Genomic DNA, 27645 nt, shown 5'->3' with positions numbered 1-27645 from the left:
TTAACTATTTTTTTTAATATTATGCTTCCTGGAGGTGGATGTAATGGCTGGAATTCTAGCAACCAACTTGGGTCGCAAAGATCAGAAGCACAGCCTAGAGATGATGGCTCAATGTACCAGAGAAAGACAGAATTTCTGAAAGAAATGGGAGAGCTGCTTTATCAGCACAGGACTGTTGATATGCAGATTTAAGTTTTGAAGGTTAATGTATATATCATAACAGCCCTGTAAGGTAAGCATTAATATCTCTATTTTGAAGAAAAGGATACAGTTTCAGGGATTCTAAGTAACTGACGGAAGGGCACAGTAAAATCCAAGGTTTAGAATCACATTTCCTAGGACAGCTCCAGATTGCTTTCTATTGAATAATGGTTCCTATAAATCTGCCTATTTACCAACCTAGAGGGGACTCTACTTAACGAGATACACTCAGTTTATTGCCAGGTTATGAAAGAATAAATAATTCCAACAACAGGGCAAATTGTATGATTTTTAAGGATTTAGTGTACTTCATGTCAGCATGCTACTTTTAAGAAACTCTTCTATTATATTATTTTTTAAAAAGTGGGGGAAAAGGAGAATAATTTTTAAAAAGAACACTTTTTAAATGTCAAGCATTTAACATTCTTAACTACCTGGGAACTTGTAAACCTGGGCATAAATAGACAAAGATGCAATATCCTTTACACCAGGAGAAAGAGAGTCCCATTTATTGGTTATGGGGGAGATCTTTCTGAAAGTTTAACCAGTAACAGCTGTCTCAGAAAAATGAAACAAAGAGTGGATTGCAACCAGCTGAGGCTGTCATATGTACTGATGTTGAAATAACAGTGAAGGTTTTGAATGCAGTTATGAAACCAAAGAGCAATGATAAAAAATAAAGATAGCAATTTTACCAAGAACAAGAAAACATCAAAAGAGAGAGGCTTACACTGTTTGAATTATAAATGTTTCTTCCTGGTTTGGATTTGGGGATATTTTTGAGGTGAAATTCTTAGATAATTGCCTTAAGACACCGGCCTTTTTTGCTTTTGCTTCCAAGGCTCTAACTGTCCTATTTCTTACCCTATTGGCCTTCCAACTTTTCTTAGGAATTAGAAGATAGTGGGACATCTCAATTTCATTAACAATAATGTTTAGCATTTATTAAATATCTACAACATCTTAGGAAGTATGCCTATATCATCTCCTTAGTTTTTTAAATGTTTTAAATATCTACTTTTCTCCACTTTGTATTCCTGCCCTAAAATTATATTTGATTTAATGTTTGGCCACACGGCATGTGGGATCTTAATTCTCTGACCGGGGATTGAACCTGCACTCCCATGCAGTAGAAGCATGGAATCTTAGCCACTGGACTGTCAGGGAAGAACCTGTATTATCCCCTTTAGTTCTGATGGTCCCCTACAAAAATCAAGCTGAGGCTAAAGAAATAGAAGCCACAATCACATCATTTGGTCTAAACCTAGTCTCTACCTACTACTACTTCTGACATTTTTTTTCACAGGTTATTTAGCCTTCCTATGCTTCCATTTTCCTACCCAAAAATTGGAGATAAAATTAATACCTACTTACCTAAGTTGTTGGTGATTAGGATATCTAATAAATAGAAAGAATTTAGAGTAACATCTAACTAGAGTCTAATAAGGACTTCCCAGGTAGCTCAGTGGTAAAGAATTCACCTGCCAAGCAAGAGATGTGGTTTGATCCTTGGGTCAGGAAGACCACCTGGGAAAGGAAATAGCAACCCATCCCAATATTCTTGCCTGGAGAAACCCATGGACAGAGGAGCCTGATGGGTTACAGTCCGTGGGGTCACAGAAGAGTCAGACATGACTTGGTGACTAAATGACAATAGCAAATGGTCTTGTATGTGTTTGGTATCGCTGTTATTCTAGCTTTTGCATTGTCTTGATCTCTATTTTACTGAGAAGAAAATTGAGGCCCAGAGAGCTTACCCAAGGGGCACAGTGAGAATCCAACCCTGGGGCTGCCACCTCCTGTCTTCCATCACTCCAAGACACCCTTTCAGATCTCATTCGAACAGAATGATGATGATGAATGTTCAGAAACAACTTTTCAGAATACTCTTTTCCAAACTATCCTTTCCCTATAAATGTCACTCATGGCTAACTGGGACATGTGCCTACCTGCAAGGTGAAGAGTGGCTGACCCCCCTTGCCCTCCCATTACAGCCTTCATTACGACTGAAACTCAGGGCACAGCTGGCTTCTAGAAGGCTAGCTACATTATTAAAGGGTTATTTTATGTGAATCTAAGTTATTAGTGGACACTTGTCAACCACAAAATGAATACAATTAGTTTTTCATCTCTGGAGAGAAAGTCCTTCATTGGAAACGCCCAGTGCCCCCTCCTTTTCTTTCATTTCAGAGTCTTCCTCTTTCCTAAAACATCCCTCCTAAGCTGTCAGCCCTCAGCTGGTGAAGAATCCAGCTGCAGCGCAGGAAACTCAGTTTCGATTCCTGGGTGGGGAAGATTCCCTGGAGAAGGCATAGGCTATCCACTCTAGTATTCTTGCGCTTCCCTGGTGGCTTAGCTGGTGAAGAATCCACCTGCAATGTGGGAGACCTGGGTTCGATCCCTGGGTTGGAAAGATCCCCTGGAGAAAGGATATGGCTACCCACTCCAGTATTCTGGCCTGGAGAATTCCATTGACCATATACTCCATGGGGCTGCAGAGTCAGATGAAACTAAGTGACTTTCATTTTCACTTTCAAGCTGTTGGCCAGCTTCTCAGTCCAAGTCAAGACAGTGTTTCCAAAAGCCACCACCAAGGTGGTTTCAAAATTAGTCACTTAAGATGAATTTTAATAAACTTTCTTTCCTTGCTTCCTGCTTTTCAATGTCTACTTGAGAACAAACAGAAAGTCAACTCCAGTGCTCTTGACAGTTTGAGCCCGATAAAAAGACATTAACATTCCAATAAGCTATAATGTTCTTTTATGGCATTTCAGTACTGAAAAAGTAAGCAGTTCTAAGACTGCTGTGACTGTTAGTACTTAAATGGCCAAATTATCTTAATTGTCTCAGAAGTGGTACTAAAGTTTGAAAAAGAGAGACTGCACAGGTGAGAAAGAGGGAAAAGTGCCAACATTATCCTCAGCCTTTAGAAGGGAACATTTGTTTGCATTTCACTCAACAGCAAACCACTTCCCAGTAAATCAAAGCCCAAAAGAGGTCCGGGTGGCAAAATTATATGGCACGTGCTACCCTTGGCTGAGTTGTAGTAAATCTAACTCTGTTGTGCAGAAAGCTGCTGTGAAGAATTATGAGACCATTTGATTCCAATTTAATCAACTCAGAGTTCCAGGCTGGCCCATTTTGAGGCTGCAGGACATTGCATCGCAAGGCCTGAGACATATTTTTCTGTTAGACAGAAAATTCTTTAGATTCCTGTTGCCCAGATCTGTGTTCAAAAGAGATCTGATTGCCCTGGGAAGGTATGACGCTAGGATGAGCTTTGTTCAAGCTGGATAAACTGCCTCCAGGAGAATCACTTAGCCAAAGGGAAAGGGAAAGAAGGCTGTGGCAGAAATAATTGTGTCTAGCACTATAACTTTGTCAAGTGTTTCCTAAACTAACTAAATGTATCTTCTAAAATAAATTTTCCTCCTTTTCATATTGATATCTTTTTAAATATGTATTTGGCTGCACCAGGTCTTCACTGCAGCACGCAGGATCTTTCATCATGGCATGCAAACTCTTAGCTGCAGCCTGTGGGATCCGGTTCTCTGATGAGGGATCAAACCCAGGCCCCCTGGATGCAGAGTGCAGGGTCTTAGCCACTGGACCAGCATGTGGATATCTTCAACAAAATCTCTCTTGCCTCATCTTCTTCAGTAATATCTCTACTACTGATTTTTTTTTTCTCCTTACTGCAAACTGCTAAAAAGAATTGTGTATTCTAACAGCTGGCATGCCTCTTCTCTCTATTCCCTGGGATCCAGCCCTAACAGGTAAAGGCCTTCTGATTACACACAAATAAGTCAACAAATCAACACTGAGCTCCATTTTGAAGTGCCTAATCACCACTGTTCAGTCCTCAGCTTTTTGGTTGGCCTATCAGAAACTTTTTGAGAGAATTAATCCCTCCCTTTTTCTTAGAAGGTGTTCTTCACTTGGCTTCTAAGATGGTCCTTTCTGTTGAATTTCACCCTATCACAAATGCTGCTGCCTCTCAGGCGTTGGGTCTGTCTACCCCATTGTTCCAATCTGCATCTGATCCAGTATTTCAGGATCCACTCTTAGACCTCGTTTCTTCTTTGTCTTATACTTACTCCCTAGATGTTTACATTCAATAATGGGGCTTTAAGTTTCACCTCTATACTGATAACTAAATTTGCATCTCCAGCCTCAGCCTGTCTCCTGAAATCCAGGCTTGTTTTTCAATAACTGCAGTTAAATCCTAATACATATCTTAAAATGAAAGTTTTCCAAATACACACTTAATACCTTCCTGCTTTCAATCCTCAGTTCAGTCCTCTCCATGTTATTAACTACCAATTCTATCCTACCCAACCAGAACCTTGTTTTAGCCTCTACGTGACTTTCACATATTCCTCTTCCAATCCGTCAGCAAATATTATCATTTTTACACTCAAAATATATTCAGAATCTGCCTCCTTCCTACTATCAGCCCCATACCTCCCCAATCCAAGGTTCCACCTTATGTTTAGATTCTTGCAAGAGACTTCTAAACATTCTCTTTATTTTCACCTACATTTTATTCAGCATATAGATATTAGAGCAATTCTTCAAACATCCAAGTCAGATCAAATGATTGCTCTATTCAAATCCCATCTATGTCTCCCTATCCTATTCAGAGTGAAATCCAGATAACTCTTTCTGACATAGCATCTTACCACCTCTTTTTGCTTCTGCTTCTATTAGCTCGCAAAGTCCACATACTATATCAACAACAAGCTCATAATTTGTCCTTAAATAGTTACAGCAAGTTCTCTTCTCAGGTACTTGAACTTGCGACTCCCACTGCATAGAACGTTCAGTCTTGAGAACACTCCTGTGCTTCTTTTAGAACTCTGTTCAAATGTTTCTTTATCAGAAAAACTTGCTGTGACTCCTAAGATATTGCATTCCCACCGACATCCCTCCCAGTCCCTTGATCCTGCTTTATTTTCTTTACCAAATAGTTTGCATTTGTCACTGGTTCTCGTCCCAGATTAAACTTGAACGTAATATTCATTTTCTTTTGTTTACATCCATATCTTGAGTGAAAAGAATAGTTCCTGGCCTTTGGAAGATTTTTAATATTTTCCAGAACCTGAACAGTTTTTTTTTTTTTTTTTTTTTTTCACAACAAAATGTAGCATTAACAAAATTGAACTGTCCTCACCTTATTTCAAAGAACATCTAAAAATAAGAATGACAGAATTTGGGGGTCTCTTGGCATGCAAATATATGAAATGTGTGATAGAATCTCAGGATAGAGAACAAGGTCACACCAATTACACCTTGGGACACTAGCTTATGACACGTGGTAAAGGTCATGCATATTTGAAATAACATTTTCCTTGACAATAGAAAGTGAGTCCCAGTATAATAATTAAGAAATATTGATTCAGGAAATCTGATGGCTCAGGCTTTATGAAATACAGGGAGAGAGAGCCAAGAATCACAGGCTCGTGATGACTTGGCATCTTTCTAGTTTGCTTGAATCCATTTTTAGCTTGCAGGAATTCATAGGGCACATGCTCAGTACGTCTGGTTGAGTGGTCTGGTCCCAATAATGTTTCCCCATAACTATTAACACAAAACCAGCTCAAATTAATATCTCTGCTAAATTAAATTTGACGTGGCTCAAAATGCAAGCCAATCTGTTTTCAATTCCATAATCACTCATCACTCTCATTTTATTAATTCTAGAGACAGAAGATGCTTAAATGTATTAACTTTGTTAAACAAAATCTGATTTTATGATTCAAATGTCAGTCTTCACAGTTCAGCAAATTCTTTTAAATATTCTGCAGCATTTTCTCTAGCCTTTACGGAGAATGTTCTTTTTTTTTCTTTAATAAGATACAGCTGGAAAATTTGTGCCGAATTTTATTGAACTTTATTATATTTATTAGTTCTTATCTTTGCCTAGATTTAATTTTTAAAAAAAGAAAAGAAAAAAGAAACCAAACAAGTTTTTAAAAGCATCAAGATCATTTAGTATTCATTTCACAAAAGCACTTCAGTTACCCTTTGAACAGCAATTTGACAAATCACACCTTAGAATTCAAAATGTCTTGAGGGAGTATTTCAGGTGCACCCTTAAGAAGAAGGTTTCATTTCATGAGATGCAACAAATAAGAACAGAAGAGAAATATGTCACAACATGAAGTCTCTTCTAAACCTCATCACCAACATCTAATTCTTTTTCTGTACAGCTCACTGCCTACTCCTACCACCTGAGACCCTGACTATTGTATATTTCTTTCCCTCACAGGTGGTCATTCTGTTTGCCTACTTGTGATGTCCTAATATGTCCCTGTACAAAAAGTGTGTGCCTGTGAACACTGGAATATGTCTTGTTTCTCCTTGCTTATCACTTATTTCTCCTTTTGTATTATTCCAAGTCATTTAACACTCAGAGCCTAATACAAGTATTTCTGGAAACAATATCCTCAATAATATATAGCTAAATGTGCATGGTTGCATTTTGAAGGGAGCAATTAAGGACTGTGAAGCAGGCTGGACTAATTTAGAGCTAACCTACCAGAATTGACTGACAAAAATGAGTATTAATTATCAGGCCCTGCCTCCTTACTACAGCTGAGTTTAATTTTCATGGCCTTCATATTACCAAAATAACACAAAAATGAATACATTCTTGCGGCCTTAGCATATGATGATAAAGGCTAAGCATTTGAACAAACACTGTAATTGTGTGCTGTTACGTTGTTCAGCTAGCATTTGTTTCAAGCAGAAAAAAATAAAATAATATCAGCGTTATATTTATAGGATATCATGTGATAATTATGACCATCATAGAGCAACCAAAAAAATGCTCAAGATAAATTTTTTAAAATGTATATATGCTTTGGATTTAGGCATGCCAAGTGTTTATGGAAAAAACAAGAACATGAAAAAAATAAAAACAATGTTTCTTTTAGGATTGTAGGATGTCAAAGAAAAATTGCACTGGATAGAGTTAAACAGGTAAGAAGACTTTATGCAAAACTATTGCAACAAAAGAGAGACACTGTTGTAAAGGCTGGGGCTGAACTGGGGGCAGCAGGAACACAGCACAGATTAGACCCAACTCCACTGAAACCAAAGGCAGCAGAGTTTCTAAGCACTGGAGTGAACTGGTGGGAAGAAAGTACAGGGGGACATTAGTAGGGAGGTTGGAATTATTTTTAATTTAATTTTTAATTTTTTTTATTTTTAATTTAAAAGATTTAATACAGTTCAAATCTATGTGCCTAGTTCATCTTGGCTATTTTGCTGCCTAGCTTGAGGGTAGTTAACTGCTTCTGGTTTTCCGCCTTCTGACTGTGATACCCAAGTTACAAAGTTTTCTGCTGCATCAAATTTTAAACTTGACATTGTGCATATTATTATCATCCTTTTCCTTATTAGTGGGAAGACTATATGATTGGGACACATATGTTTGCCAATTGCACTTACTGAAGCTAAGCTCAACAGAAACTGGGCAATAGGGGTCTTATCTTTCTTGGTGACAACATTTCAAAGGGATGGCTCCAGGTCTCTAGAAAGAAATTTCTGGGTTGTAAAGCTGGCAAGAGGCTGGGAGGAGATTTACATCCCTAAAGGGCAGAGAAAGAATTTATTACTGCAAGTTTTCTAAAGTAAATGCTCTAAGAAAAGGGAGTATATAAGACAGGAGGAAACCAGCATAAAATTTAGTCAAATTAAAGGGAGCAGTATGCCTTTGTGGTCAAGAATATGGGTGGTGTTTTTCTGCTGACTTTATTTTTGTAATATTATATTATTTCTATAATTAAAATCTAAAACAAGGCAGCAAAAATTGCCTCCCTTAATACATTCTGAACTTCTCAAAATGTTCTTTAAGGCAAAACAGTCAAGCCTATCTCCTATGTGCCTATTTCACCACTGAATCTTATCTTGTAAAGTTGGTTAAGTGTAACAACAGTCCCTATGAGAGACCAACTTTTTCAAGACTCCAATGAAACAAATTTGAGGATTGTCATTGCTCCCACTTACAGTTTTCTAATTCCTCAGGAAGTGAAATTTCAGGTTGCTAGATGGGTCTGAGGCATACGGGGATGGTTAAATCCAAGAGAGGAGACCTCAGAAATCCCTTAGTTCCTCTTTACTTCTAACTATCTTTCCTACTAAAATCTCAATTTTCATTGAGCAAAACTCCTCCAAGTACTTTCTGACACCCTCAGTTCACTGTAAGTATTTAAATACATACTTTTGAATAACATTTTCTAGGAGTTCTGGTTTATCCAAGTATTGAGTCTGGCAGTGTTGTAGAGTTAGCGGCTATTTGCCCAGGAACGTTTATGCTAACCTGAATTTCATCTTCTGTGAATCCAAGTGACAACAGTGAAAATCTTTACCAAGGATAAAGAATGCTGCTTTCCTGTCTCAGCTTCATTATAAAATAGGTATATAATGTTGATGAAATCTTGCCTTGTCTCTGGCCAAACATCACAGATACAAATCAGTAACAGGAAGGGATTAACCTTCAAAATTGCTAAAAACTTCCTTCATCCTCAATTTTTCATGATTCTATTATCTCACAAGACCACTGTGGGACAAAAGTTTGTGTATGTTTGTTCGAGTTTAGAGGAAAATACACTCTCTGCGTCCTACATGATGCAAAAGAATAATGTAGCAGGAGTTTTAGAATAGGATCTACCATCTCAGCAAGGGCTTCCTTGGTGGTGGCTGAGTGGTAAGTAATCTGCCTGCCAACGCAGGAGATGTGAGTTTGATCCTTGGGCCAGGAAGACACCCTGGAGAAGGAAACAGCAATCCTCTCCAGTAGCCTTGCTTGGAAAATCCCATGGACAGGGGAGCCTGGTGGGCTACAGGCTTCACAAAGAGTTGGACACTACTTAGCAAATAAACAACAAAAACAACAATCTCATACTCTTTATAGAACGAGGTCATTTTAATTTTCCTAAACTCCCTCTACAGGAAGTTTACAGAAATGATCATGTTGGTAAGCCTCAACGCACAGTAACAGCTGAGTTTTTACGTGGCAATTTAATTTGTTGCTATAACGGCCATGTGGCTTCCACGGTTTTAAAAAACATACCTGTGCTATCATATTTCCTGGTGTCTACTTACGGCAAAAATATATAATGAGGGAAGTTACTATACATTTATTAATGCTTTACATTAATTTTATGCATTTTGATGACATCATGCATTTAAAAAAATGAAATGAAAAGCATGGGAAACTTATGACTTATTTAGGTGGTATATAATGCTTGTTTTGTGCACAGAATAAAGAAACCCTCTACAACAAATCCACAACTCCCCCCAGTTTCCTCATTTTCCATAGTGGGCAAGGTTGACTTTCTGGAGAGGAAGATGTTTTTCATAGTTTTGAAATACTAATTAGCTTGAACCACATTTAAAATCTGAGCAAGCATAAATGCAATTGCCAAACCTGAATAAAAGGAATCGTTCATTTAAAAAAAAAAATCCTTTGTGACACACTCAATGGTCAGAATTGTACAAAGGACAGAAACCATAGCTTATGAGTTGTGCTCTCAGCAAGCAACTCCAGAGAACCATACTTCCCTTCAGACATCTGTGAAACGAACCACTTAGAGTATATTTGGATAAAGGGAGGAACTTAATACAAGTTATTATGCATGGTGAGTAGTTAACAGAATCTGTAACTCATCATTTTTCAATCTTCTCTTTCCTCTAAGAACATCTCCTTTTGAGAAGCCATGCCTAAAAATTCTGGGGTGGGACCGTCTGGAAAAGCCACTACTGAACCTATTAGAGAAAACATTAAAAATGCCACATGCTCCTGGAATAGATTTTTTTCCTCAAAATGCAGTATTCATTGGGAACCCGGTGGCTTCTTTCCCTAGAATTGATTTTTACCATCCTGGCCTTACTTTATCAGACTGTTGGTTACTGATGAACATTTATCATCCAAACCTGCCAAATAAAATATACCGGGCAGTGGACTGCATTTTGGCACTCATTTCCCACGTGGAAAACCAAGGTTGTATAATATCCGAGCCTGGGAATATTTCAAAACATAAAGACAGTTGGAGTAAAGCTACTTTGTGTTCAGTATGCACAGGAAACTGCCTATTTTCCTGAGGCAGATGCCAGGGTGGAATTAACCCATTAGAAACTAAATTGGTAACGCAATAAAAATACTGCACCATTGCCTGAAAGTTCAGCAAAACTCGGCTCTCCCTTCCACTCTCCCACCCCTGGCCCTGCCAGCAAAGTTCCAACGGACAGGCTATGGATGGAACACAATATAGATTTTTTTCCCCTTGTTTGTTGAATTAAATTCCCCCAAGTTATTTACCTTCAACCTTCAAAAAGCCTTGTGCTCTTATCAGCTAAAATGATTCCAGCCGGGTGGTACTTAAAAGTAATTTTAAAATGCTGTCAACTAGTAAAAAGCTACACAATAGTGACCAGGACTGAAAGAAATGACTGTAGTCAAGATTTGAAGGAGAATGATCCCAGAGGAAAACGAACAGATCTGGGTCCATTTATCCCAGGAAATAAATCATGACCTAGACAAATTGAGGCATATTGAGTCTTGATTGCTTAATGGATAATCCATTGACCTTTTAATCTCTTGGATCTTTTTTTTTTTTCCCTGTATTCATCATTTTGTGCCAGCCAGCATGTCATGTGCTGGGCAAAACTGCTCTAGCCAGAGATGAGGTTGTAAAGGAGAATATTAGAGGCACTGCAGCCTTCCCATCTCTCATCCGACCCCCAATGTTATTTGTTCCTTCCTCCTGATACCCTGGAAAAGCAATGGGTCAGGTGGAAGGGAATGCTAGTATACAGATTCAATAGCTCTGTTAGATTTCAGTGTGCTGATAATCAGGTGTGTAGGAACACCTCAATTCTCCAGACTCATTCCAAGCAATCAAGCCACATTATCAAACTGACTTTAGCTAACACAATGTCTGCTTCAAGAAGCAGAGTGGTTTGATATTATCAAAGATACAAAATTGAAGGCTAATTTTAGGAAAAGAAAACAAAAGAAAGGGGCAGTCTCTTGGCATACCCATAACCAGAAACAGAGGAGAAGTTTAATGTCTAAAGCTCTAAACATGATAAATATATCTTTAAAAATATTGTTTAATAGAAACAAGGTGATTTTTGAAAGGCTGGCCCTGCATGTTTGTTTCCTTCGCCAAGCCATCCTCACCTTCCACAGGAACACAGCATCACTGCCAACACTCCCACATGCTCAGTCACCCTGGGCAATAATGCAACTAAGGGCTATGTACAGAGTAATCAGTCAGTCAGTCCAGGAATATGAGCAAGTCACAGCGTGCAGGCTCCCACACTAGGGAAAGTAACACATTATTGTTTTCACTCTATCAAACTCTATCCAAACCAGTAAACCAATGCCACTCCATTCTACTACCAATGTGGGTAGATTAAACGATAATTGTGTTGTTTAATCAACCACTCCAACCATCAAATGGCATGCTACATACACAGTGCCCCATCTGTTCTGTTGCACGGAGGTAGAAATAAAAAATGAAAAGTAAAAAGGAAAATAGATTCAGCAAACCTAGAGATTAGGAAAAACCAAAGGAGAACATTAATAACTAGCCTCTGTTGGAACTGTGAAGAAGGCTGAGAGCCAAAGAATTGATGCTTTTGAACTGTGGCATTGGAGAAGACTCCTGAGAGTCCCTTGGACTGCAAGGAGATCCAACCAGTCCATTCTGAAGGAGATCAACCCTAGGATTTCTTTGGAAGGAATGATGCTGAGGCTGAAACTCCAGTCCTTTGGCCACCTCATGCGAAGCGTTGACTCATTGGAAAAGACCCTGATGCTGGAAGGGATTGGGGGCAGGAGGAGAAGGGGACGACAGAGGATGAGATGGCTGGATGGCATCACTGACTCGATGGACCTGAGTCTGAGTGAACTCTGGGAGTTGGTGATGGACAGGGAGGCCTGACGTGCTGCGATTCATGGTGTCTCAAGGAGTCAGACACGACTGAGTGACTGACCTGAACTGATCCATGTAAACTAGGTTTCCCTGGTGGCTCAGTGGTAAAGAATCCATTTGCCAACCCACTTCCCTGGGCTGGGAAGATCCCCTGGAGAAGGAAATGGCAAATCACTCTGGTATTCTTGCCTGGGAAATTCTGTGGACAGGCGAGCCTGGTGGGCTACAGTCCATGAGGTCACAACTTAGTGACTAAACAACAACAACCCACATAAATTAACTCAAATGTAGAAATGAGGCTTCTCCAGTTCTAAACAATAAATAGTTCCTTAAACAGTAACATTAAACATAACACTGAAAACATAATAATCTCTCATACTGATGTGTGTTGTTTTACATCGGGAAAAACTGGTGAAAGTCAGCTCAGATCACCCTAAAGAGCTACTACAATTTGAGCCTAGAGCCCATAAACCTGTGCAAACTGAAAACTTCTTTATGTAACTGGTCAAAAAATCAAAGTTCAAGAGTGACCTCTATGAGACATTCAACTAGTAAGCAGAAGAGTATACACAGGAGTTCGTACGTGACTCTATGGTGAAGGAAACACCTGCAAACTGAGGAGACATAAGAGGCTCAGGCTTGATCCTGGGGAAGATACCCTAAAGGAGGAAATGGCAACATCGTCCAGTATTCTTCCCTGGAGAATCCCATAGACAGAGGAGCCTGGCAGGCTACAGTCCTTAGGGTTGCAAAGAGTCGACACAGTGGAGATGACTTAGTGTCCACACAGACAGAAATAAAGTAAGCAGAAATGGTCCAGGGGTCCAGAGGAAGAAAAACCAGACATGCATGGCTTTCTTGACATAAGAGAAACCATTTTTTTGGCCTAGGCCATTTTGTGATCTAACCTGGCTGCAAGGCTTCTCCTTGAAAAGGTATCAGTAATAAAGATCTTCAGTGGAAGTGACAAATGGATTCAAGGGATCAGATCTGCTAGACAGAGTGCCTGAAGGGCTATGGATGGAGGTTCCTGACATTGTACAGGAGGCAGTGATCAAGATCATTCCTAAGAAACAGAAATGCAAAAAGGCAAAATGGTTGTCTGAGGAGGCCTTACAAACAGCTATGGAAAGAAGAGAAGCCAAAGGCAAAGGAGAAAAGGAAAGATAAACCCATTTGAATGCAGAGCTCCAAAGAACAGTAAGGAGAGGTAAGCAAGACTTCCTCAGTGATCAGTGCAAAGAAATAGAGGAAAACAAGAGAATAGGAAACACTAGAGATCTCTTCAAGAAAATTAGAGATACCAAGGGAATTTTCCATGCAAAGATAGGTACAAGAAAGGACAGAAATGGTACGGAATTAACTGAAGCAGAAGATATTAAGAAGAGGTGGCAAGAATACAGAGAAGAACTATAGAAAAAAAAAATCTTCATGACCCAGATAATCATGATAGTGTGATCACTCACCTAGGGCCAGACATTCTGGAATGCAAAGTCAAGTGGGCCTTAGGAAGCATCACTAGGAACAAAGCTAGTGGAGGTGATGGAATTCCAGCAGAGCTATTTCAAATCCTAAAAGACAATGCTGTGAAACCGCTGTATTCAATATGCCAGCATTTGGAAATTGCAGCAGTGGCCACAGGACTGGAAAAGGTCAGTTTCATTCCAATCCCAAAGAAAGGCAATGCCAAAGAATACTCAAACTACCACACAATTGCACTCATCTCACACACTCATGCTCAAAATTCTCCAAGCCAGGCTTCAACAGTACATGAACCATGAACTTCCAGATGTTCAAGCTGGATTGAGAAAAGGCAGAGGAGCCAGAGATCAAATTGCCAACATCTGTTGGATCATTAAAACAGAAAAAGAGTTCCAGAAAAAACATCTACTTCTGCTTTATGACTATGTCAAAGCCATTGACTGTCTGGATCACAATAAACTGTGGAAAATTCTGAAAGAGATGGGAATACCAGACCACCCAAGCTGCTTCTTAAGAAATCTGTATGCAGATCAAGAAACATCAGTTAGAACTGGACATGGAACAACAGACTGGTTCCAAATCGGGAAAGGAGTACATCAAGGCTGTATATGGTCACCCTGCTTATTTAACTTATATACAGAGTACATCATGAGAAACACTGGGCTGGAAGAAACACAAGCTGGAATCAAAATATCAATAACCTCGGATATACAGATGACACCACCCTTAGGGCAGAAAGTGAAGAAGAACTAAAGAGCCTCTTGATGAAAGTGAAAGAGGAGAGTGAAAAAGTTGGCTTAAAGCTCAACATTCAGAAAACTAGGATCATGACATCTGATCCCATCACTTCAAGACAAATAGAAGGGGAAACAGTGACAGATCTTATTTTCTTGGGCTCCAAAATCACTGCAGGTGGTGACTGCAGCCATGAAATTAAAAGACGCTTGCTCCTTGGAAGAAAAATCATGACTAATCTAGATAGCATATTAAAAAGCAGAGACATTACGTTGCCAACAAACGTGCGTTTTGTCAAAGCTATGGTCTTTCTAGTAGTCATCTATGGATATAACATTTGGATTATAAAGAAAGCTGAGCATCAAAGAATTTATGCTTTTGAACTGTGGTGTTGGAGAAGACTCTTGAGAGTCCTTTGGCCTGCAAAGAGATCCAACCAGTCAATCCTAAAGGAAATCAGTTCTGAATATGCATTGTAAGGACTGATGCTGAAGCTGAAACTGCAATACTTTGGCCACCTGATGCGAAGAACTGACTCACTGGAAAAGACCCTGATGCTGGGAGTGATTGGGGGCAGGAGGAGAAGGGTAGGACAGAGGATGAGATGGTTTGATGGCATCACTGACTCAATGGACATGAGTTTGAGTAAACTCTGGGAGTTGATGATGGACAGGGAGGCCTGGTGTGCTGCAGTCCATGGGGTCGCATAGAGTCAGACACCACTGAGTGACTGAACTGAACTGAACTGAATAAAGATCTTAGAGAATCAAAGGAAAAACTTACAAAGACAAGGAACAAAGGCAAAGATAACAAATCAACTGAACAGACTTCCTCTTCTAATTCAATGGTGAAAACTAGCCTAAAGCACTTAAGCTATTTTGCACAATTTAAATCCTGCTTCTGGCAAGAATACACAGGAGAGCTATACAAAAAAGATCTTAATGACCCAAATAACCAAGATCCTGTGATTACTCACCTAGAGCCAGACATCCTGGAGTGTGAAATCAAATGGGCTTAAGGAAGCATCACTAGGAACAAACCTAGAAGAGGCCATGAAATTCCAGCTGATGATATTCCAGTTGAGCTATTTCAGATCCTAAAGGACGATGTTGTTAAAGTGCTTCAGTCAATATGCCAGCAAATTTGGAAAACTCAGCAGTGGCCACAGGACTGGAAGAGTTTTTTCATTCCAATCCCAAAGAAAGTCAATGCCAAAGGATGTCCAAACTACCGCACAATTGCACTAATCTCACATGCTATCAAGTTCATGCTACAAAATCTTCTGAGTTAGGCTTCAGTAATATGTGAACCAAGAACTTCCAAATGTACAAGCTGGATTGAGAAAAGGCAGAGGAACCAGACATCAAATCACCAACATCCACTGGATCGTAGAAAAAGCAAAAGGATTCCAGACAAACATCTACTTCTGTGGAATTGACTATGCTAAAGCCTTTGACTATGTAGATCACAACAAATAGTGGAACATTCTTAAAGAGATGGAAATACCAGAAGACCTTACCTGCCTCCTGATAAACATGTATGTAGGTCAAGAAGCAACAGTTAAAACTGAACATGGAACAACAGACATTCAAAATTGAGAAAGGAGTACATCAAGGCTGCATATTGTCACCCTGTTTATTTAACTTATATGCAGAGTATATCATGTGAAATGACAGGCTAGATGAAGCACAAGCTGGAATCAAGATTGCCATGAGAAATATCAATAACATCAGACATGCAGTTGACACCACCCTTATGGCAGAAAGTGAAAACAAACTAAAGAGCCTCTTGATGAAGGGGAAACAGGAGAGTGAAAATGCTGGCTTAAATTTCAACATTCAGAAAACTAAAATCATGGTATCCAGTTCCATCACTTCATGGCATATAGATGGGGAAACAATGGAAATAGTAACAGATTTTATTTTCTTGGGCTACAAAATCACTGCAGATGGTGACTGCAGCCATGGAATATAAAGATGCTTGCTCTTTGGAAGAAAAGCTATGACAAACCTAGATAGCATGTTAAAAAGAAAAGACATTACTTTGCTAACAAAGGTCCACATAGTCAAAGCTATGGTTTTTCAGTAGTCATTTATGAATGTGAGAGTTGGACCATAAAGAAGGCTGGGCATGAAAGAATTGATGTTTTGAACTGTGGTGTTGGAGAAGACTCTTGAGAGTCCCTTGGACTTCAAGGAGATCAAACCAATCTTAAAGAAACTGAATCCTGAATATTCATTGGAAGGACTATGCTGAAGCTGAGTCTCCAATACTTTGGCCACCTGATGAGAAGAGTTGACTCATTGGAAAAGACCCTGCTGCTGGGAAAGATAGAAGGCAGAAGGAAAAGGGGATGACAGAGGATGTGATGGCTTGCTGGCATCACTGACCTAATGGAGATAAGTTTGAGCAAGCTCTGGGAGATAGTGAAGGACACAGAAGCCTGGCATGCTGCAGTTCATGGGGTCGCAAAAAGTCAGACACGACTTAGTGACTGAAAAACATCATTAGAAGCCAAACCATTAGATCAAGTGGAATCTAAGAGATAATGATGCTGAATTTTTCTGAACTTGATGATTTCAATCAACTAAAACCTGGACTCTGCCTACTGTCCAAGCCTCCTCATCAATAGGCAAACACCCTTAGCTTAAAACTTCCCATCTTGCTCTCATGGATAGACCACTTTAGGAAAGATCCCCAGTGTTCTCCTTACTTGCTGCAAGTAATAAATCCTCCCTTCACCCAATCTTCAGCTTGGTTGTGTCTTTTGGCTGGACACCCAAGATGTTAACCCAGTTTGAGGATAAGAATAGCTCCAAGATTTGCAGAACAAATCACTCTTCAGTATACCAAATATTTAAGATCATGAATTACTGGCATCTTCATTAAGCTTCCCATTCAGAAGGTTAATACTGGAGTGGGTTGCCATGCCCTCCTCCAGGGAATCTTCCTGATCCAGAACCTGCATCTCTTATGTCTCCTGCATTGACAGGCAGGTTTTGTGCCGTTAGTGCCATCTGGGAAGCTTGCTGGATCATACAGTATCTTTATTTTTTAAGAAATTTCCATACTGTTCTCCACAGTGGCTGTACCGATTTTTACATTTCCATTAACAGTGGGGTAGCATTTCCTTTTCTCCACATCCTCTCCAGCATTTATTGTTTGTAGATTTTTGAATATGGATTTTCTGACTAATGTGGGGTGATGCCCCATTGTAGTTTTGATGCGTATTTCTTTAAAGATGCAAATCAAAGATGTTGAGCTTTTCATGTGTTTATTGTCCATCTGTGTATCTTCTTTGGGGAAATATCTATTTAGATCTCCTGCCCTTCAATTGGGTTGTTCGTTTTTTTGATATTGCCTTGCATGAGTTGTTTGCATATTTTGGAGATTATTCCCTTGTCCATTGCTTCCTTTGCAAATATTTTCTCCAATTTTGAGGGTTGTCATTTTGTTTTGTTTATGGTTTCCTTTGCAATGCAAAAGCTTTTAAGTTTAATTAGGTCCCATTTGTTTTTTTGTTTTTATTTTTATTACTCCAGGAGGTGGATTGAAAAAGATCTTCCTGTGATTTGCTTCAAAGAGTGTTTTGCCTATATTTTCCTCTAAGGGTTTTGCTGTACCCAGATTACAATTAGGTCTTTAATCTATTTTGATTTTAATTTTGTGTATGGGGTTAGGGAGTGTTCTAATTCCATTTGTTTACTTGTAGTTGTCCAGTTTTCCCAGCACAATTTATTGAAGAGGCTCTCTTTTCTCCCTTGGAAATTAGGGAGAGTTTATAAAAAGTTACAGAAAAAGAATCTTAAAATTCTGCAAAGCTCTAATTTCCCAAGGAGAGATAATTCAGACGCCTTTTGTTGGTCACAAATTCACATTGCCTTTCCCATTTAAAGAGCATTTCCAAACCTCCCTTCTAGTGCTTTGTATTGTTTTTCCTCTATAAAAAATACCAATACATGTAACTCAACATTGGTTGTTTCCTAGTGGAGGTAGTTGTGTTGTTATACTATCTAGCAATTACATCATTCTTTTAATGTTTACATTCCCTACAGATTCTGGAAATAGGTACATGATCAGATTAATTTACTCCTCTCTCTAGGTGCCTTTGGGAAATAATTCTATCTGGAACCTTGACCTTAAGGAATACCTGAATTCATCTTATTTCTTTTTGGCTCTGAATTTTGTAACTTAAGCCTGACAATCTGATGTACAAGAGGAAAGTATTGCTTAACCATGTTATGCCCAAGTACAGTTCAGAGTCTCTAAAACAAGCTATTCTTTTGTAAAACACACGGAACATCGTCTTTTTCTGATGTATGAGGTATGTGTGGCCTACTGTGAGTTTTTCAGAAGCTTCTCAGGGCACTAGGCCAACAACCTGGGCTCCAGAATGGTCTCTAAAGCTCACTGATTGTGTGGCCTTGAATTATTCACTTACATAACAACTTCATTTTTCTTCTTACAGTGAGCAATAGCATTGCTATCTTATGGTATTCTTGAAAAATTCAAATGAGATAAAGAATATATCAATATGTGCTTTTTAAATGCTTAAGTATTATTCAAGGTTAAGTCTACAGGTCTTTGTGAACCTCATTTTCTGCCATTTATTAATACGCAGTCTAGCGATCCAATGGTGTGGTGAAAAGACTGAACTTCAGTTTCTCAACTAATACCCATGGGTTTAAATATCAAGTTTACTACCCCACAGTTATCTAATTCTGGGTAAATTCCTTAAAATCTCTGAAAAGCAGTTTTATCATTCATTAAGTGGGGCAAATAATGTCTTTCATTTTAGTACCCATTCATCTGTCATTAACAATTCCCCTATGGGACCTGGATCAGGAAGATCCCCTGGAGAAGGAAATAGCAACCCACTCCAGTATTCTTGCCTGGAAGTCCCATGGACAGAGGAGACTGGTGGGCTATAGTCCACGGGGTTGCAGAGTCAGTCACCACTTAGTGACTGAGCATTAAAATGATACAGGACTTCCCTGGGGATCTGAAGGTTAAGAATCCTCCTTGCAATGTAGGGGATGTGGGTTCAATTCCTGGTTGGGGAACTAGATCCCACCTGCTGTAGGGCAGCTAAGCCAGGGCCCTGCAAGTAGAGAGCAGGCATGGCACAACTACTGAGCCCACAGACAGCAAAGAAGGTCTCATGTGTCACAACCAAGACCCAATGCAGCCAAATAATATTTTTCAATTCCCTCCATTTTTCTCGGATTGCACTCCTCCACCAAAACATACAATGCAAAAATACCTTGCCTTTTCTAGAGACTGCAATATAGAAACTTAGGAGCACTCAGAAAAGTTCTTGGAGAGTCGCAGGGAAAGGCAATGACTTGGAAAATAGGGTATGTGAAGGAAGTTTAAAGGAACTTGTTCATTTGAAACTGAGCGGTAAACTAAGGGGTGGCTGTGGGGGTGGAAGTGTCTTTTTGGAAATAAAGATACGGAGATGGGGTGATGGTCATCTCCTTCCACCCATGAAGATAAGAGGAAAGGAGTAAATGGGAGAGACTGCAGCTGTATGGTGTTCTAGTTAAGGATGGCGAGCAGAACATAGGCATTAATTCTCTGCTTCCCCCCAAAACCACTCTAAGCACTATAAGGACAGTATGACACATACATTTCTTCTTTGAAAGGCAATCGTCTGTTAAGAAACAGAGAATGAGAGATAACAAAAACAAAACTCAGGAAGCTAGAAAGTCTATAGACAAGCGGTAATTGATGAGCTGACTGAAAAGGCTGACCCCTAAGCTGGCAGTAGGAAACAACTAATAAATAACCTAAACACCCTAGAACTCCCTGAGGCCCATTAAACATCTGTGGTTTAATGCAGGGATGAAACCCCAGAAAACAGGCTGAAAAGTCTGTTAGAATCTCTCATGGCCATCACAGCCTAGCAACTTCCCTTTCTCTTCATGTGGAAGCCTGGAGGGTTATTATTTTACAATATAAATCGAGAGTTTCTGGGCTGGGAGATACCAGACACAGTGGATCACGGCATACCCAACTGTAAACTGAGGGATTCTATGACTGAGTGCCCACGGCTTGGAAAACAGGATGTGTGAACCAAGTTTACAGCCAAATGAACTAAACTGCTGATATTGTCCAACTTTCTTCCCCAACTGGGCTACCAGGCAGGTTGACCTTATAATTTACCGTCCAGACCAGGGCTCTCATCCTCTGCTGCCTCCTTCTCCTTTTGCCTTCAGTATTTCCCAGTGTTAAGGTCTTTTCCAATGAACTGGCTCTTTGCATCAAGTGGCAGAGGATGAGATGGTTAGAGAGCATCACTGACTCAGTGGACATGAATTTGAGCAAATTCTGGGAGATAGTGGAGGACAGAGGAGCCTGGCGTACTGCAGTCCATGGGGTCGCAAAGAGTTGGACACAACTTAGCGACTGAACAACAGCAGGAAGGTGTCTATTCATAATCATCTACTTTGGAACATTGTTTAAATTACAGTAAGTCCTCTACATATGAACCTTTAAGTTGCGAGCTTTCAAAGATGTGAATTCATATGTCCAATCACATAAGTTAGTCACATGCCATGTCATGTGTGTGTATTGTCACGTGTGTGTATCCTCTCCAAGTGGTTGTGCCTTTGTTTTCTTTACAGTACTATGTAGAGTACAGTAGTAGGGTATATTTATTTCAAGTCCAAGGTGTCCTCAAGCAAGAGTAAAAGAAACAGTGATGTTGCTGGTACTGCTAAGAAGAGAGTCATGAGGCAGGATATGGTGAGACAGTGCAAGAACTATCAAGGGGATGCTCTTTATTTGAAGAAGTACTGTTAGTTTTTGAGGCATGGGACTTGAACGCAGAACAGTACAAAAAGGTGGCAGTAGTCATTCAGAATACTATCCAATGTTACCATGTCATCAATAATGAGGAAAAATAAAAAATAAAAGAGCTGCTATGCAGACAGAACTGGATTGTTTCGGCCAGAGGGTTATAAAACTGAATCCAGGCAAGGGCTAGAACCTGTGCCATCAACATCAGGTGTGAGTGTGATCACAGCTTGTCTTCCACCTCCTATTGCTGACGATCCTTCAGCTGCCATTTCCTGCCACCTCTACCCGCTCCGGTCAGGAACTCTTCTTGGCGGTTCACTCAATGCCTGCCCCCGTATGCCAGCTGTTCTAACTGTACTACTGTACTTTTCAAGGTACTGTACTATTAGATTAAAAATGTTTTCTTTATTTTTTGTTTTCTATGCATTATTTATGTGAAAAGCATTATAAACTATTACAGCACTGTACTATATAGCCAGTTGTGTTAGCTGGGTGCCTTGGCTAACTTTGTTGAACTTATAAACTAATTGGACTTAACGAATGTGTCTCAAAACAGAATACATTGGTATGTAGGGGGCTTACTGTAGACATTTCCCAGGCAAACTGAGGGGTATGGCATTATAAGCTTATTCCTAGAACTCTGTCAGTCAGACATAAACTCCCCAGAGAATAGTTTGAAAAGCCTCCCCTGAGCGACTCTGAAGAATTCAAGAAAAAAGTCATAAAGAGGTTGACACCCAAGATTTCTGAAAGAAACAACATCCTCTCTTAAGTCTGCAGTAAAGACCATATTCAATATGTTCCAGCCAGGAATAGCATTTACAGAACCAGATAATGTCAAATCTAAATAATGATCTTGCTGCAATTATAATTTTTAAATATTTGGAGACATGGAAGTTTGCATGTTAGGAGTAGAATTGGGAAAGCTCTAAAATCAAATCTTGACCCTCTACAGGGAGAAGTTAATAAAACATAAAAATTAAAGATAAAATCTCAGAAGATAAGCATACCATTTAAAACTGTGGATAAAGTTTTGAAAAATGGTTAGGGTGGTGGCCGCTATTTTTCTTTTTCTAATAACAAGTCTGATGTGCTATTTTTCTAATAACAAGCCTTGTCTGGTCCAAACAAGGCTTGGAAAAATATGGCATACAGGCCAAATCTGTCTGGTGGTCTGCTTCATTTAAAAAAATAAAGGCGATTTTAGGAATACAGACACACTCATTTATTTCTATAATTCTAGAAATATTAATAACTTCAGATATGCAGATGACACCACCCTTATGGCAGAGAGTGAAGAAGAACTAAAAAGCCTCTTGATGAAAGTCAAAGAGGAGAGCGAAAAAGTTGGGTTAAAGCTCAACATTCAGAAAACGAAGATCATGGCATCTGGTCCCATCATTTCATGGGAAATAGATGGGGAAACAGTGGAAACAGTGGCAGACTTTATTTTTGGGGGCTCCAAAATCACTGCAGATGGTGACTACAGCCATGAAATTAAAAGACGCTTACTCCTTGGAAGGAAAGTTATGACCAACCTAGATAGCATATTCAAAAGCAGAGACATTACTTTGCCAAGTAAGGTCCATCTGGTCAAGGCTATGGTTTTTCCAGTGGTCATGTATGGATGTGAGAGTTGGACTGTGAAGAAAGTTGAGCGCTGAAGAATTGATGCTTTTGAACTGTGGTGTTGGAGAAGACTCTTGAGAATCCCTTGGACTGCAAGGAGATCTTAACCAGTCCATTCTAATGGAGATCAGTCCTGGGTGTTCTTTGGAAGGACTGATGCTAAAGCTGAAGCTCCAGTACTTTGGCCACCTCATGTGAAGAGTTGACTCATTGGAAAAGACTCTGATGCTGGGAGGGATTGGGGGCAAGAGGAGAAGGGGACGACCGAGGATGAGATGGCTGGATGGCATCACGGACTCAATGGACGTGAGTTTTAGTGAACTCTTGGAGTTGGTGATGGACAAGGAGGCCTGGTGTGCTACAATTCATGGGGTCACAAAGAGTCAGACATGACTGAGTGACTGAACTGAACTGAACTGAATGGCTATATATACAACTGTGGTGCTGAATAGTTACAACAGAGACTTTAAGACCCACATAGCCTAAAATATTTATTATCTGTAACTACAGAAAGAAAAAATGTCTGCTGACCTCTTTAAACTATGAATGTGGATAGTTGTCTAAAAAAAGAAAATAAAACATAGTGACGGCTAATACATTCTAACAATGAATGCTTCTATTCACTAGAATGATGAGTTGATCAAAATTAAGGGCTCTCATTCTTGAAGTTGGTTTTCCACTGGCAGAAAAATTCCCTCTTCTAAATTATTATGGAATATCCTGGTTGAGGGCTTCCCAGTAGTAAAGAATCTGCCTGTCATGCAGGAGTCATAGGTTCGATCCCTGGGTTGAGAAGATTCCCCTGGAAAAGGAAATGGCAACCCATTCCAGTGCTCTTGTCTGGAGAATCCCATGGACAGAGGAGTCTGGCAAGCTACTTACTGTCCACAGGGTAGCGACAGAGTCAGATATGACTTAGCAACTGAACAACAACATGCTAGTTGAAGCCAGGATGTTAAAACAGTTGGTATATAAAGACAGTGACTAGTCTGTGCTCTTCAAATTATGTTAAGAAAAAAGTTCTTATTATCCTTTTTTTTTTTTTTTTTTTTTTACTTTAGATATTCAACATTTTTGCTCTGTCATCTGTTAGGTTCAAAATATACAATACAGTTCAGTTCAGTCACTCAGTTGTGTCCAACTCTTTGCCACCCCATGGACTGCAGAAGGCCAGGATTTCCTGTCTTTCACCAACTCCCAAAGCCTACTCAAACTCATGTCCATTACATCGGTGATGCCATCCAAGCATCTCATTCTCTGTCATCCCCTTCTCCTCCCACCTTCAACCTTTCCCAGTATCAGGGTCTTTTCCAGTGAGTTGGTTCTTCACATAAGATAGCCAAAGTATTGGAGTTTCAGCTTCAGCGTCAGTCCTTCCAATGAATATTCCAGACTGATCTCCTTTAGGATGGACTAGTTGGATCTCCTTGCAGTCCAAGGGACTCTCAAGAGTCTTCTCCAACACCACAGTTCAAAAGCATCAATTCTTCAGTGCTCAGCTTTCTTCATAGTTCAACTCTCACATCCATACATGACTAAAATGTTTTATAAGTAATAGCGTCTGCGCACCTACCTACAAGTTCTACTAGCAATAACGAAATAGGAGGTAAAAGTATTTCTGGAACTGTGGTTCTCAGAGCTGGGAATAGTTTTCTCTCAATGACAGAGCCCAGCACTCATTTCTGAGCCTCAGAATCTTAGTGTCTCCCTTGGGGAAAAGCCTACGTGGTATTCTATCAGCATCCTTCTTGTTCAATTGCTTTCACATTGCATTACCTAAACACATTGCACTCTCTTGGTGTCATGCTCCTTAATATGCTTCCTAATAAACTGCCCCATTTCTGATCATACAGGAAGTAACACATTAAGAGATCAACAGATTTCCATTCCTTACTTCTACCTCAGGTATCAAACATCAGTTGTGTTAGAAGTGAAATATGCTAATAAAAACTGTTGGGTTTGAAAATAATTTTTTCAGACCAAGTGAAACCAATACTCTCAGGAGTAAATAAGCCCTTCCTGTCAACATTTATTATTGATTCTTTGACTCAAAATTAAATTGAAACAGAATGAGTAGCAATATCTTCATCACTACAAAATAACATAAGCAGTTTAAGGATCGTGAACAAGAAGTGTCCCGTCTAATAATACAATGTTCCTTTTTCTGAGGTCAAAGTCTGGCATTAGCTAGAGCTTATGGATTGCACTTAATACCATGTGAGTGAGTGCATGCTCAGTCATGACCAACTCTTTGTGACCCCACGGACTATAGCCCGTCAGGCTCCTCTGTCCATGAGATTTTCCAGGCAAGAATATTGGAATGGGTAGCCATTTCTTCCTCCAAGGGATCAAACCCACATCTCCTGGGGTTCCTGCATTGGCAGGGGGATTCTTTGCAACTGTGCCACCTGGGAAGTTTATTTAATATCATAGATTCTTTAAACTCCCTCCAAGGAGGTGTAGTAAAAGATTGCTTTAGGTATACTTGTATCAGGGGGAAAAAAAGCCAAAAGCAATACAATAGCAACACTTTTGATGTGAGAGTTATAATTCTGGATCTGGCAAGATCATTATTCTCTGCCAGCATGTGAAGAGGACTGAAACTCAAATACACATAAAGGGAAAATGCCTGGAAGTAGGGGATCATGGTGGAGAAGGCAATGGCACCCCACTCCAGTACTCTCGCCTGGAAAATCCCATGGATGGAGGAGCCTGGTAGGCTGCAGTCCATGGGGTCGCTAAGAGTCGGGCACAACTGAGCGACTTCAATTTCGCTTTTCACTTTCATGCATTGGAGAAGGAAATGGCAACCCACTCCAGTATTCTTGCCTGGAGAATCCCAGAGACAGTGGGCCCCCGTCTATGGGGTCGCACAGAGTCGGACACGACTGAAGCCACTTAGCAGCAGCAGCAGCAGCAGCAGCAGCAGCAGCAGCAGCAGCAGCGGATCAAGGTAAGATTGGTCATTCCGCTCACAGTCAAGTATGTGCTCACAGGGAACTTAAAGGTACTTATTGAGACCAATCATAGTGTCTAACACTTAGTAGGGACTCAGTACCTTTGCATGCATGAATAAATGAATGACTGTATCTATTTATGTCCATAAGAATAATTGAATAGACAAATGAAGAAAAGGAACAAGCTAGAGAATCAGATTTAAAGTTACAAGAAAGAGCATGTGTGCAATGAGCTAAGGGCTAAAAAAGATGTGATTCACATGATTCTGATGAAGTTTTCTCTGTCTGGCACTCAGAATTTACCTATTATAATAATGAATTATATATAATTATATTTTATGAGGCAGTATAATCATACAAAGATAGCAAGTAGCTATTTTCTTTACAGTTTCCAATATATACGAATTGCCCTTTAAAGATAAGGAATTTAGAAAGATGGTAATGATGACCCTGTATGTGAGACAGCAAAAGAGACACAGATGTGTAGAGCGGACTTTTGGACTCTGAGGGAGAGGGTGAGGGTGGGATGATTTGGGAGAATGGCATTGAAACATGTATACTATCAGGTAAGAAACGAATCGCCAGTCTATGTTCGATGCAGGATACAGGATGCTTGGGGCTGGTGCACGGGGATGACCCAGAGACATGATATGGGGTGGGAGGTGGGGGGTGGTTCATGTTTGGGAACTCATGTACACCTGTGGTGGATTCATGTCAATGTATGGCAAAACCAATACAGTATTGTAAAGTAAAATAAAGTAAAAATAAAAATTTTTTTAAAAAAGATAAGTTGCAATTAATAACAAGGTTGGTATCAAATGGCTCAAACTGTCAATATACATAAGTTAATGGAAATGAATACTGCTCTCAGAACAAAAGCAAAATGACGTTCACAGAACATGAACACAAAGATAGACCCACATTCTCAAGCTCAGACTCTTACTATAATAAGAGTTCATGAAAACCTTGGAATATCATCTCCACACTTGAGAGAATGGTATTTCACTGAGTGAAGAGATGAGAGATAACCATGGAAGAAATATTTACTCTGTGTCAGATATTGGGATAGACATCCCAGTGGGTGCTGGGGTAGGTGAGGATTATACAGTATTCTAAGGCTTGGCTTCTGCTCTTAAGGAACCTACATTCTACTCAGAGAGAGAAAATACATTTAGAATTAGTGCAATCCCAAATTAGGGGACACATATGCTACCACGCCTCAGGCATAAATTTACTAATGTTTGTTGAGAAGGAGAGCAGTGTGCTGGTGTGGCATGACATCTGATTTCCCAGATACTTTGCTCTGCCTTTTTTTTTTTAATTTCCTCTGTGGCATTTAATATGACGACACACATAATGTAAAGTTCCATCATTTTCCTGAAGGAAAGGACAGAATAGTCAAAATAAGACTAAACATGTTATAAGTAAAAATAAATATTACATTGCTTTAGAGACTAAAAATGTATCATTTGGAGTCTATAGTACTTCTTTCTGTACCTCATCCACTTCCCATAATAACAGTCTGAGTTCAGGATGTCATTCTGCCCACATTACACATGAGAAAACCAATGTTCAAAAAATCAAAGTAGTAAAGCACACAGCCAACACTTAAAACCATCTCTGCAGCAGAGACTACAGTGCTTATGAAAGCAGTGTCTGACCGGTGAAACAAAGAAGCATGATTGCGTGAGAAGACTAAGGTTAGATGGAAGTGACTTTCAAATCACGTCAACATTTTTGCCCTCAAAACAGAAAGAAAACAATCATCTTTATGTAAACTCATGGAACAATACATGAATCCAGAATCTTATCAGTTCAATTTAAATGATAGTAAATAGGGATTTCCCTGATGGTCCATTAGTGAGTGTCTCCCATCTTTCACTGCAGGG

Source organism: Capra hircus, chromosome 15 (genome assembly GCF_001704415.2).
Source record: "Capra hircus breed San Clemente chromosome 15, ASM170441v1, whole genome shotgun sequence".
NCBI classification, from domain to species: Eukaryota; Metazoa; Chordata; class Mammalia; order Artiodactyla; family Bovidae; genus Capra; species Capra hircus.
This window is presented reverse-complemented; position numbering follows the sequence as displayed.